The following is a 10,150-nucleotide window of genomic DNA, read 5'->3' on the forward strand; positions in this document are numbered from 1 at the left end:
TGGTTTTGCCGGTCATGGGACTATTTCACGGAGGCACGTCTTTACGGTTTTATGACTGTGAATGGAAAATGGCAAAGTGAAAGCATTGACACCGGCAGTGGGAAACAACCACGCAGGGAGATGGAAATTGTGAGGTGTGCAGAAGCAGCCAACCTTGAACCTGAGTCGGCTGTACCTGGGACGTAAGCCAGCCAGCCATGCTCCAGTGTGAAGGATAAGAGCACAGTCACAGAGCTCGTGCTGGACTTGACATCTCCAAGGCTTCTTTTTTCTTTCTTTCTTTCTTTCTTTCTTTCTTTCTTTCTTTCTTTCTTTCTTTCTTTTTTTTCTTTTAGCTCATTGCACTGCTTACAATTTATTTGAAGAAGCCCATGGAAAGAGCAATTTGTACAGTTTTTTTTTCCTGCTCTTCCTTTTCTGAACTCCATTTAAAAAGAGAAACCCCGTTTTTTTGTCAATTCTGAGGTTTTGCCTTTTTACCTCTTCTTTCCCACTTTTATTTCTTCTGCTCTTCTCATTCCTCTTCCTTGCTTTCCTCTTGTTTTTCTCCTTTCCCTCCCCCAGCCCAAACTCTCAAAACAAAAGTTGTACAGATAACAGCACCTTCCCTTCTTCATATGAATTGAAATTTTGTCTCATATCTAAATAGAGGCTTAATGACATTTGAAATAGGCTTTTCATTATTACTCATCCCATTCAAAAGAGATAGTGTGTATATTTCTTCGCATGTAAGCAAAGGACTGAAAATGAAAATGAGATTTTTTTTTTTTCATATCAAATTGGCAGAGATTTGTTCAATGGCAGTCCTTAGTGCCGGCAGAACTGTAGGGAGGACATTCTCAGGTGATTTCTGAAGGCAATTTGGCAACATGTATCAAGAGCCTTAAAAATAGCCTACCTACTCTTTGACCCCAAGGAACACAAACATCTGTCAGTTCCATTTTGTACTAGATGTAGTTTGGAGTGGCCTGGAATCTAAGAAGGGAGAGTTAGAAAGAACGTTTCTCCCTTTTGTTGGGCCCTGAGAAGATTACACTGGGGACAGAGGGGGTTACTGGACTTCAGGTAGAGACCACATGGTCAAAGGTGAGTCCTCTAGGGGACTGTTAGGCTACAGAGAGGGGGAAGCCTGATGTAGGGTAGCTTGGGCACAGGGAGCCTGAAAACCTGGTGACCACCTTGAGAGTTCTTCACATTGGAATGCCCTCCTGTTATCCCCATACCTTCAGAAATGTATGGCTGAAGGGTACAGCCTGGCTTTAGCTGTGAGATCTCAAAGTCAGCTGGATTCTAGCCATCCCTTGAGCTCTAGGTGAGATTGGCTCTTCTGGACCTCAAGGGTCTGGGGAAGGAAAGCCCTCCGTGGGATGTTCTGTTCCATGGACTACAGATGGCCAAAGCCCTCCCAGATTTTCTGCAAGTTCCCAGGGCAGGGGTGGCTGACACCTCCATGAACCCCTCTGGCCACCATGCTTGTTAGCCTCTCCCCAACGTTCCGCCAAGACTCCCCGCCCACAGGCAGTCATCAGTGTTCTGGGCATTTCTGAAGTTTGGGGGCTACAGAGAGATGGGGAGGATTCATGTCCCAGAAACACAAACTTGGCTTCTCAGTCCAGCATGTCCCCAGCTAAAATGGCCACGGCCACTCTGTCCCTAGGGGACAGCCTCAGGCCGGCTTCCACATGGGCCCCAGCCTCTTTCTGGCAGGCTTCTCTCACCCCACTGCTTTCCTGACCCTCCTCTCTCTCTCTCTCTCTCTCTCTATCTATCTCTTCCTCCCTCCGTCTCGAGCCCCTGAGTTGTGACCCAGGGTCACGCTGACACCTCCACCCTCAGGTCCCACCTTCTGCCCTCACAGTTGTCAAGATGCTCCCCTGGCTAAGAGGACACTTGGTGCCAGTTGTTATGGTGATCTTTTCATCCTGTTTTAACTGAGCCTTGGGGAATCGGGGTGATGCCTGCGCCCACCCTTGGGCTCTCAAGGAGAATGGACACCCCAGAGAAGCTAGTTCTGAGGTGGCCAGAGGTGAGGAAGGAGAGACGCCAGCTGAAGTGACCAGCAGCAACCAGGAAGATTTTGTGGACCATGGGGCATTCCTCAGGGTTTCTGAGGTGGGCAGGATAACACCCTCCCCACAAAGATATCCGCATACCCATTCCCAGAACCTGTGAATGTGTTATGTTTCGCGGCAGGGGGAATCAAGGACACTGATGAAATTAAGGTTGCTAATCAGCGGGCCCTAAAAATAGGGAGAGTAGCCTGTATTATCCAGGTGGACCAAATATAACCACAAGAGTCCTTAAAAGTGGAAGAGAGGGAGAAGAGAAAGTCAGAGGGGTACAATGTGAGAAGGACCCAACCCTTTGCTGCTGGCTTTGAAGATGGATGGAGGGGCCAAGAGCCAAAGACCACAAACAGAGCATTCTCTGGACGCCTCAAGAGCCACGAAAATAGGTTCTCCCTTGGAGAAAGCTCCAGAAGGAATGCAGTTCTGCCAACCTCTTGATTTTCACCCAGTGTGACCTATGTCAGAGAATAAATTTATGGTGTTTTAAGCCACTGAATATGTGGTCATTTGTTACAGCAGCCAAAGAAAACTGATACAGCTTCACAGATGCTATCAGGGAAGAGAACCTGGTAAAAGTCTGTGTATCTTGGGTCCCTGGGACTGTAATGAGAGCATTGAAGGCAAGATGGATCACCCGGGATGCTGTAGAGGTAAGAAACGTCCAGGCCACATATGCCCCGTGTAGACCTCATCAAAGACCATGAGGTGAATAAGTTTGAATCTACACATGACCAGGTCTCCCAGGTCTCCTGGAGCCACCTGCCCTGGGGGGATTCCCAAGGGAGGTCCTGCAGGCCTGGAGGCTCAGAGATCTGATGGGTAGGCCTCATGGAGCTCACATTAGCCAAGCTCATTCTGAGAACCACAGCTCCCAAGGCTGCAGGACCTTCTGATGAGAAGGCCTTGTTCCACTTGAGCCGAGATCCCCAGGAAGTGAAATCATAACCAGAAGGCGTCTGAGCAAGTTCTGTGATTTGACTATTTCCAACCATGGCTACACAGCCTGACAATCGCGTCCACAAGAGCCTCCCCTGGCATCAGATAGGCTACGCATACCCACGGGCCTGGTCTCCCCCAGCCCACCCCCGACAGAGTGTAGATGGGGCTGCCAGTGGCCCATCCGTGACAATTGTCCTTTTTCAGTGTTCTCACAATGACAGCCAAGCCCTTGTTCTGGCCCAGGAGCCATTCGGTCTCCTGAAGGAAACTTAACTTAGGGCTCTTAGACGCCATTATCGGTTGATTTTAACCCCTAGCTTTCGGACAACAGTCTTATTTCCCTTCTTTCCACGTCATTGGCAGAAGCCTCCTAGTAGCTTCTGTGCACTGTCAACATCTCCCAATTTATTTGTTCTTGAGACAAAAAACAAAATCCTCAGAGAGAGGAGTGTGAGTGTGAACAGCCTGGGCACCCACATGGCCTCCTTTGGAGGCCTCCTCCAAAGGAAGCCTCCTTTGTCTCCATCCCAGCAGGCTGCAATTTCCAGCCTCACCTCTCTTCAGTGGAAGCCCCCCCCCAGTGTGGACAACCTAGCGCCTCATACCCAAGATGCTCCTGCTCTGTCAGTCCGGAAGCCTCTTTGGCTGGAAGACCAGCCCCTTCCTCTCCAATTTCCTCTCAAAATCTGTAAACCTCATATTCTCTGTGGTCTCTGGGGCTCTTTGCCATATTTGGTATTCTTTTCAACTGCCCAACAGAAAGCCAACCATGAGATTCTCCCCTGCCCCCTCACCTGTCACACTAAGTGGCTATATGACCTTCGGGGTAAGGTATTTAACTACTTTAAGCCTCATTCTTTAATTCTACAATGATTTATTGAGCACCTATAAAGTGCCAGGCAGTGACTTAGAAAAGGTGCCAGAGGGGCACCTGGGTGGCTCAGTCAGTTAAGCGTCCAACTTTTGGCTTTGGCTCAGGTCATGATTTCACAGGACGTGAGTTAGAGCCCCGCATCGGGTTCTGTGCTGACAGTGCAGAGCCTGCTTGAGATTCTCTCTCTGTCTCTCTCTCTCTCTCTCTTTCCCCCTTTCTCTCTGCCCCTCCCCTACTCACACTGCCTCTGTTTCTCTCTAAATAAATAAATAAACTTAAAACAAATATTTTTAAAGGAAGAAATTTTGCTAGAAATATAGCAGTAGGCAAACCCAACCAAATCATCCAACCAACAAAAATCCCAGCCCTCCAGGAGCTTACATTCCAAGGAGAGAAGACAGACAATAACTAACTAACATATATACAAGGTCAGGAGGGTGGCAGGTGCCAAGGAGACAACTAAAGCAGAGAAGGGTGATGGGGGTTGAAATGTGAAATACAATAACCAGAAAAAGCTTACTGGCAAGGTGAGCAAAGACCTGAGGAAGCCGGCTTCAGTTCCTTGGTTGCAACGCGAGCATCAGAATGGCGTTTACCTCATCAATAGTGGTGAGGATCGATTAAGTTAATCCATGCACAACATTTAGGTTACTGCCCAGCCCACTGCAAATGCTTCACAAATATTAGATATTGTTATGATCCATTACTTTAATAAATGCTTTTTTTTATTTTTTTAAAATTTTTTTTTCAACGTTTATTTATTTTTGGGACAGAGACAGAGCATGAACGGGGGAGGGGCAGAGAGAGAGGGAGACACAGAATCGGAAACAGGCTCCAGGCTCCGAGCCATCAGCCCAGAGCCCGACGCGGGGCTCGAACTCACGGACCGCGAGATCGTGATCTGGCTGAAGTCGGACGCTTAACCAACTGCGCCACCCAGGCGCCCCAATAAATGCTTTTTTGAAGGCTTCAGTGTTTCTCAAGCATTCAGTGTAGTCTGTGTTGGGAACTCAAAGATGGCGAGCGTGACACGCAAACCAAGGTAGTCTTTCAAAAATCATACACAGGGGCACCCGCGTGGCTCAGTCAGTTAAGTGTCCGACTCTTGATCAGCTCGGGTCTCGATCTCATGGTTGTGGAATTGAGCCCCGAGCCGGGCTCCGGGTTGAGTGTGGAGCCTGCTTGGGATTCTCTCTCTCTCTCTCTCTCTCTATCTCTCTCTCTCTCTGCCCCTCCCCTGCTCAAGCTCCCTCTCCCATGCCCCCCTCTCTGTGTCTCAAAATAAATAAATAAATATATATTTTTTAATCGTAACACAAACATCACTAGTCAGCTACCGCACTCTGCCTGCCTGAGCCAGGAGTCCTTCTTAACCTAGTCCTCCAAGACCAGTCGTCAGCAAATAATTGGAACTGGCAAGTAAAAAGAACCTAATACACCAGTCACTGATGCAGTTGCAGTAGGCGACAGACTCATCTTTTGAACTCCCTCCACTATCCTTCTCCATGTACTACGTGACAGTAATTTCCTCTGTCACCAAGAGCTGACATTCCATCTCAGTCATGCTTCCTGTGAAATGATAATCTCCATCTGCTTTGAGGGGCAAAGAAAAGAATAATTCGGAATCCGCTACTGACATCGTGTAAGACAATACAAACCAGCCTACGTGGCTAGTCGTCTAGCTGTTATGTGTTATTTCTTCAGGCATCACCCAGTAAAAACATCTTAACCTCCCACTTGTTGCATTTCCTTGATGTGACAACAGGTCTGAGTCATTGTTAGGGGCACGTATGATAGGGGATCCGATGTTCGTGGGAAGGAAAGCGGCTGTCACACAGACGCCTTGTTCTTCCCACATAATTGTGAAATTTCCACAATATAAACAAGGCTTCTTCTCACTGCACCCTCTCCTGAGCCTGTTTGAGACAGTCCCAGTGCCCAAATATAGCGACACATTAGTAGTATCACTACCTGGGGGCCTTTGAAACATTAGCTCAATGGAAATCTTCTTGGAACTGTAAAGCAAGACCAAACACAATTCAAGTGTAGAGAATGATTACACTTCACCTTTTATGGACCAGATGTTCATAAAGAAGACACACAGGAAAAGAACACCAGGCTCGGTCAGTTGAACATCCGACTTTGGCTCAGGTCATGATCTCATGGTTCATGAGTTCAAGCCCCGCGTCGGGTTCTGTGCCGACAGCTCAGAGCCTGGAGCCTGCTTCGGACTCTGTGTCTCCCTCTCTCTCTGTCCCTCCCCTGCTCGTGCTCTATCTCTCAAAAATAAAATAAACATTTTAAAAAGAAGAAGAGGAAGGAGACACACAGGAAAATGCAACCAGAAAAAATTATGCCTCAGCGTTTACACCAAATGCTCTCTAATTTTCCTTAGGAGGGACGCCCAATGCCTAGGCCAGTGGGAAGTCTTGTCCTAGCATTCATCTGGAAGCTAGGTTTTATTATGAACTTTTAGTTTTTGTAAATATCAAACTTGCAAAAAACTTGAAAGACACAAATACTTGGTTACCTGTCACCAATTTTATATATATACACATATATGTGTATACCCACACCTTTTTTTGCTGAACACTTTGGAAGTAAATTGCACACACAAGCTCACTTTCACCCTTAAATACTTGACTTGCTTCTACAAAAAGAAGGACATTCTGTTATATAACCAAAATACCATCACCACACCCGATAATAGCAGGATCACAATAATATTATTTAATAGTCAGTCCTTATTCAAATTTCCCCAATCATCTCCTAAATGTCATTTATATCCTTTTTGGAAAAAAAATACCATGTGGCATCCAGTCAAGGTTCCCACACTGTTTAACGGGTTTTCACGTAGAGCTGTCCCTCCACCTCTTATGGTCTTTCACGACATTGACATTCTTTAAGAGTCTCGTGGACTATCCCTCAATCTCGGTTTACCCAGTGGCTTCCTCATGATATAATTCAGATTAACTATTTGGGGCAAGATGCTACCGAGGTGAGGTTGTGCCCTTTCCTAATAGATCACATCAGGAGGCACATAATGTTAGTCTGTCCCGTTATTTATGAAGCTCATTTTGCACGTCTAGTTAAGGCGAGGTCTGACAGAACTCTCCCCTGTTACCAAAACGTAACCTGCCAAGAGATACTTTCATGCCACGTGAACATCCCGTACCCAACGGTGCTTTGCTCAATGGCTTTGGCAAAGGTTGATGATGTTGACTGAATCTGTCATTATGGGAGTCTTTGCAGAATGGTGATTACCCAATTCTATTATTCCTCCTTTATTTATTAGCTGGCATTCCTCTGTGAAGACGCGCTGGAACCTGGGAACCTGGGTCTCTAATTGCCATAAATCCCATTTAAAACGGCAGGAAATCGTCGGCTGGAAGTATGATCAGGCACCATGTCGGTACACAGTTTCCGGTTCCTTCTCCTCACGCTTCTTTCCCTCCAATAGATCCACTTAATGAGTACTTTGCTCCCAGCACTGTACAAAGCACTTTAGGTACACGAGATCATTTAATTAACTCCAACCCCCCGGGGGCTAGCTGGTGTTAGTCTCGTTTTGCGGATGAGGACACTGAAACACCGAGAGACAGCTTGCCCAAGGTCATCCCGTAAGTGACAGACCTGAGATCTGGAACCCGGACACAACTGACCAAAAAGGCTGTGTTCCTGCCCGGCCACTTTCCTAAACCACTGTGTTATCCTCTTTTGTATATAGATACAACAATTCGGGTAGTAGCTGTCCTTGATTTTTTTGCTGATTCCTAGAGAACTCCTCATCCTTTCCCCCTGAGTATTAGCCATGCATAGTAAAAAGGCCAAAGGACTAAAAATAGTGACTGTGGGATCATGGATCATTTTTATGTTCCCCTTTATACTTGTCTGTATTTCCCAAGCTTTCTACAATAAACACGCATTGACAGTGTGGGCAAATTTCTAGTTGACAGAGTCAGAAAAGCTCTTCTTCAGAGCCATCTGTCCCTGTTAAAGCCAGGCCCAGAGGATCAACACGTGGACACATGCCTGGGCTTATGTGCTGGTAAGTGGCCTTTTAGTGACATAGGTGATTCATTCTACACCGAACCAACTGGGGGAAAGAATGCAGTTCAACCGACGGTCCATTTTCCCAGAGTCCGAATCACAGCCTGGCTTTGTGCAAGACTGCAGATGGCTCTCAAGGACAGAGACTGAGCCTGGGGCCTCAAACTTTACAAGGTAACAGCGAGACAAGGAAACACACAAGAAACACTTTTTGAGAAAGCCAAGCTAAGAAATGCCCTGTCAGCAGAGCAAGAGAAGTGGCCACCTTCCCTAAGGCCAGATACACAAGAAGTTACTGAGGCTTCGACAAATTTCCAGAAGGGGAAGTCAGAATCACAGACCACAAAGTCCTTACTCTGAGACAGTTTATAAGATTCTGGGCCTTTATAACTTTCTCATGCTTCTTACGCTTGTTACTGCATGTCTGTTTCCCTATAGTCTTCAGCAGAAGGGGGGAAATGCCTTTAAAAAGGAAACAAAGAAGAATTAGTAGGAAGATGGAACTGCAGGGCAAAACTATAATTCAGAATAACAAAAAGCCACCGCAAGACAACTCTTACATGTGGAGCGCTGGGAGGTCAACTACTTCCAACCTCAAGAGAAAAAAACCGTGAACAGGCTGCAAGTCAACAGCTTTTCTTAGATGCATTGGAGAAATGAGGTCATAGGGTGAAGCACCAGCCCGAAATCCGGAGAGAGGGGGGAATACAGAGAAGCGAGACTCACCGGGAACAGAAGTCACCATGGGAGCCGGCAATCCGTAGGAACCCTCAAGCAGTCTGATGAATTGCTAGAGGCTGGGTGCAGACTAGCCTGAAGGTTACAAGCCCCTGGAATACTTGCCCAGGGTTTATTTACTTCCAGGAGCCCCACCAGGCTCTCACTGTGAAAGTAGGGAAACTTCTCCAGGCGTCAAGCACGGGGAGGGAAAAGTAACCATTTTCAAACACACGCAGGGAGAATGTAACGGTTTTGAAAGAGCAGAGCATCTTGTTCTCCTTAACAAAGGCCTGAATCCAGGCGAACTGCTTTACCAGAGCCTTATCTGCCCTGGGAGAGGGGCAAGGAGCCATTCCAACGCCTCCAGGCTTTCAATCCGCTTTCTTTCGGGCTGTCTCCCCCTCCCTTTAGAGCCCTTAACACATTAATCACAGTTATTTCAGATTCCCTACCTGGTAATTCCAAAACCATTGTCACTCTGAGTCTGGTTCTGATGCTTGCTTAACCGACTGAGCCACCCAGGCGCCCCAGTCATAATCTACTTTTATTATACTGGAGCTTGTTGATGTGGTAAATGTAGTGGGTTGAATAATGTCCCCTCCAAATTCATGCTCACCTGGAACTTCAGAATGGGACCTTATCTGGAAATAACATTTTTTGTAGATGTAATTAGCTGTACTAATATGAGGTCATACAGGGTTAGGGTGGACCCTAAATCCAATGATTGATGTCCTCATAAGAAGAGAACACACAGGATACACACAGACACACGGAAAGAAAAATAACAAAGCTATCGTTGAACTGAACAGCACCATCAATCAATTGAATCTAATTAGCATTTACAGAATACTTCACCCAACAACAGCATAATATACATTCTCGCCAAGCTCACATGGAACATTCACCAAGATAGACCACATTCTGAGCCATAAAGCAGATCTAAATGAGTTGAAAAGAATAGAAATCATGTAAGTTATGTTATCCGGCCACAGTGAAATTAAACTAGAAATCGATAACAAAAAGATAGCTGCAAAATCCCAAAATATTTGGAGATTAAACAACACATTTTTCTTTTTTTTTTAATTTTTTTTTAATTCGTTTTTGACAGAGACAGAGAGAGAGAGACCGAGCACGAGCAGGGGAGGGACAGAGAGAGATGGAGACACAGAATACGAAGCGGGCTCCAGGCTCCGAGCTGTCAGCACAGAGCCCCACGTGGGGCTCGAACTCATCAATCGTGAGATCATGACCTGGGCCAAAGTCAGCAGCTTAACCGACTGAGCCACCCAGGTGCCCTTAAACAACGCATTTTTAAACAACATATGGATCAAAAAAAGTCTCCAGAACTTATTTTGAAAATACTGTAAATGAAAATGGAACTAAAACTTATCAAAATTTGTGGGATGCAGTAAATGCAGTGCTTAGAGGAAAATTTATAGCATTGAATACACATACTAGAAAAGAAGAAATATCTAAAATTAATAATATAAGCTTCTAC

General features: G+C 46.1%; 1 protein-coding gene across 1 annotated transcript in view; it reads right to left on the reverse strand.

Annotated features, from left to right (window-relative positions):
* GPR55 (G protein-coupled receptor 55) overlaps nucleotides 1-8,791 on the reverse strand; it is a 44,425-nt gene extending 35,634 nt beyond the window's left edge. Inside the window, exon 1 of the mRNA XM_086719902.1 lies at nucleotides 8,659-8,791. The gene's annotated coding sequence lies outside the window, so the exon portion shown is untranslated. The remainder of the gene's footprint in view (nucleotides 1-8,658) is intronic.
* Nucleotides 8,792-10,150: the final 1,359 nt, after the last annotated feature.

The sequence above is a fragment of the Puma concolor genome, chromosome C1 (genome assembly GCF_028749965.1).
Source record: "Puma concolor isolate L17-30 chromosome C1, mPumCon1.1.hap2, whole genome shotgun sequence".
In the NCBI taxonomy this organism is placed as follows: Eukaryota; Metazoa; Chordata; class Mammalia; order Carnivora; family Felidae; genus Puma; species Puma concolor.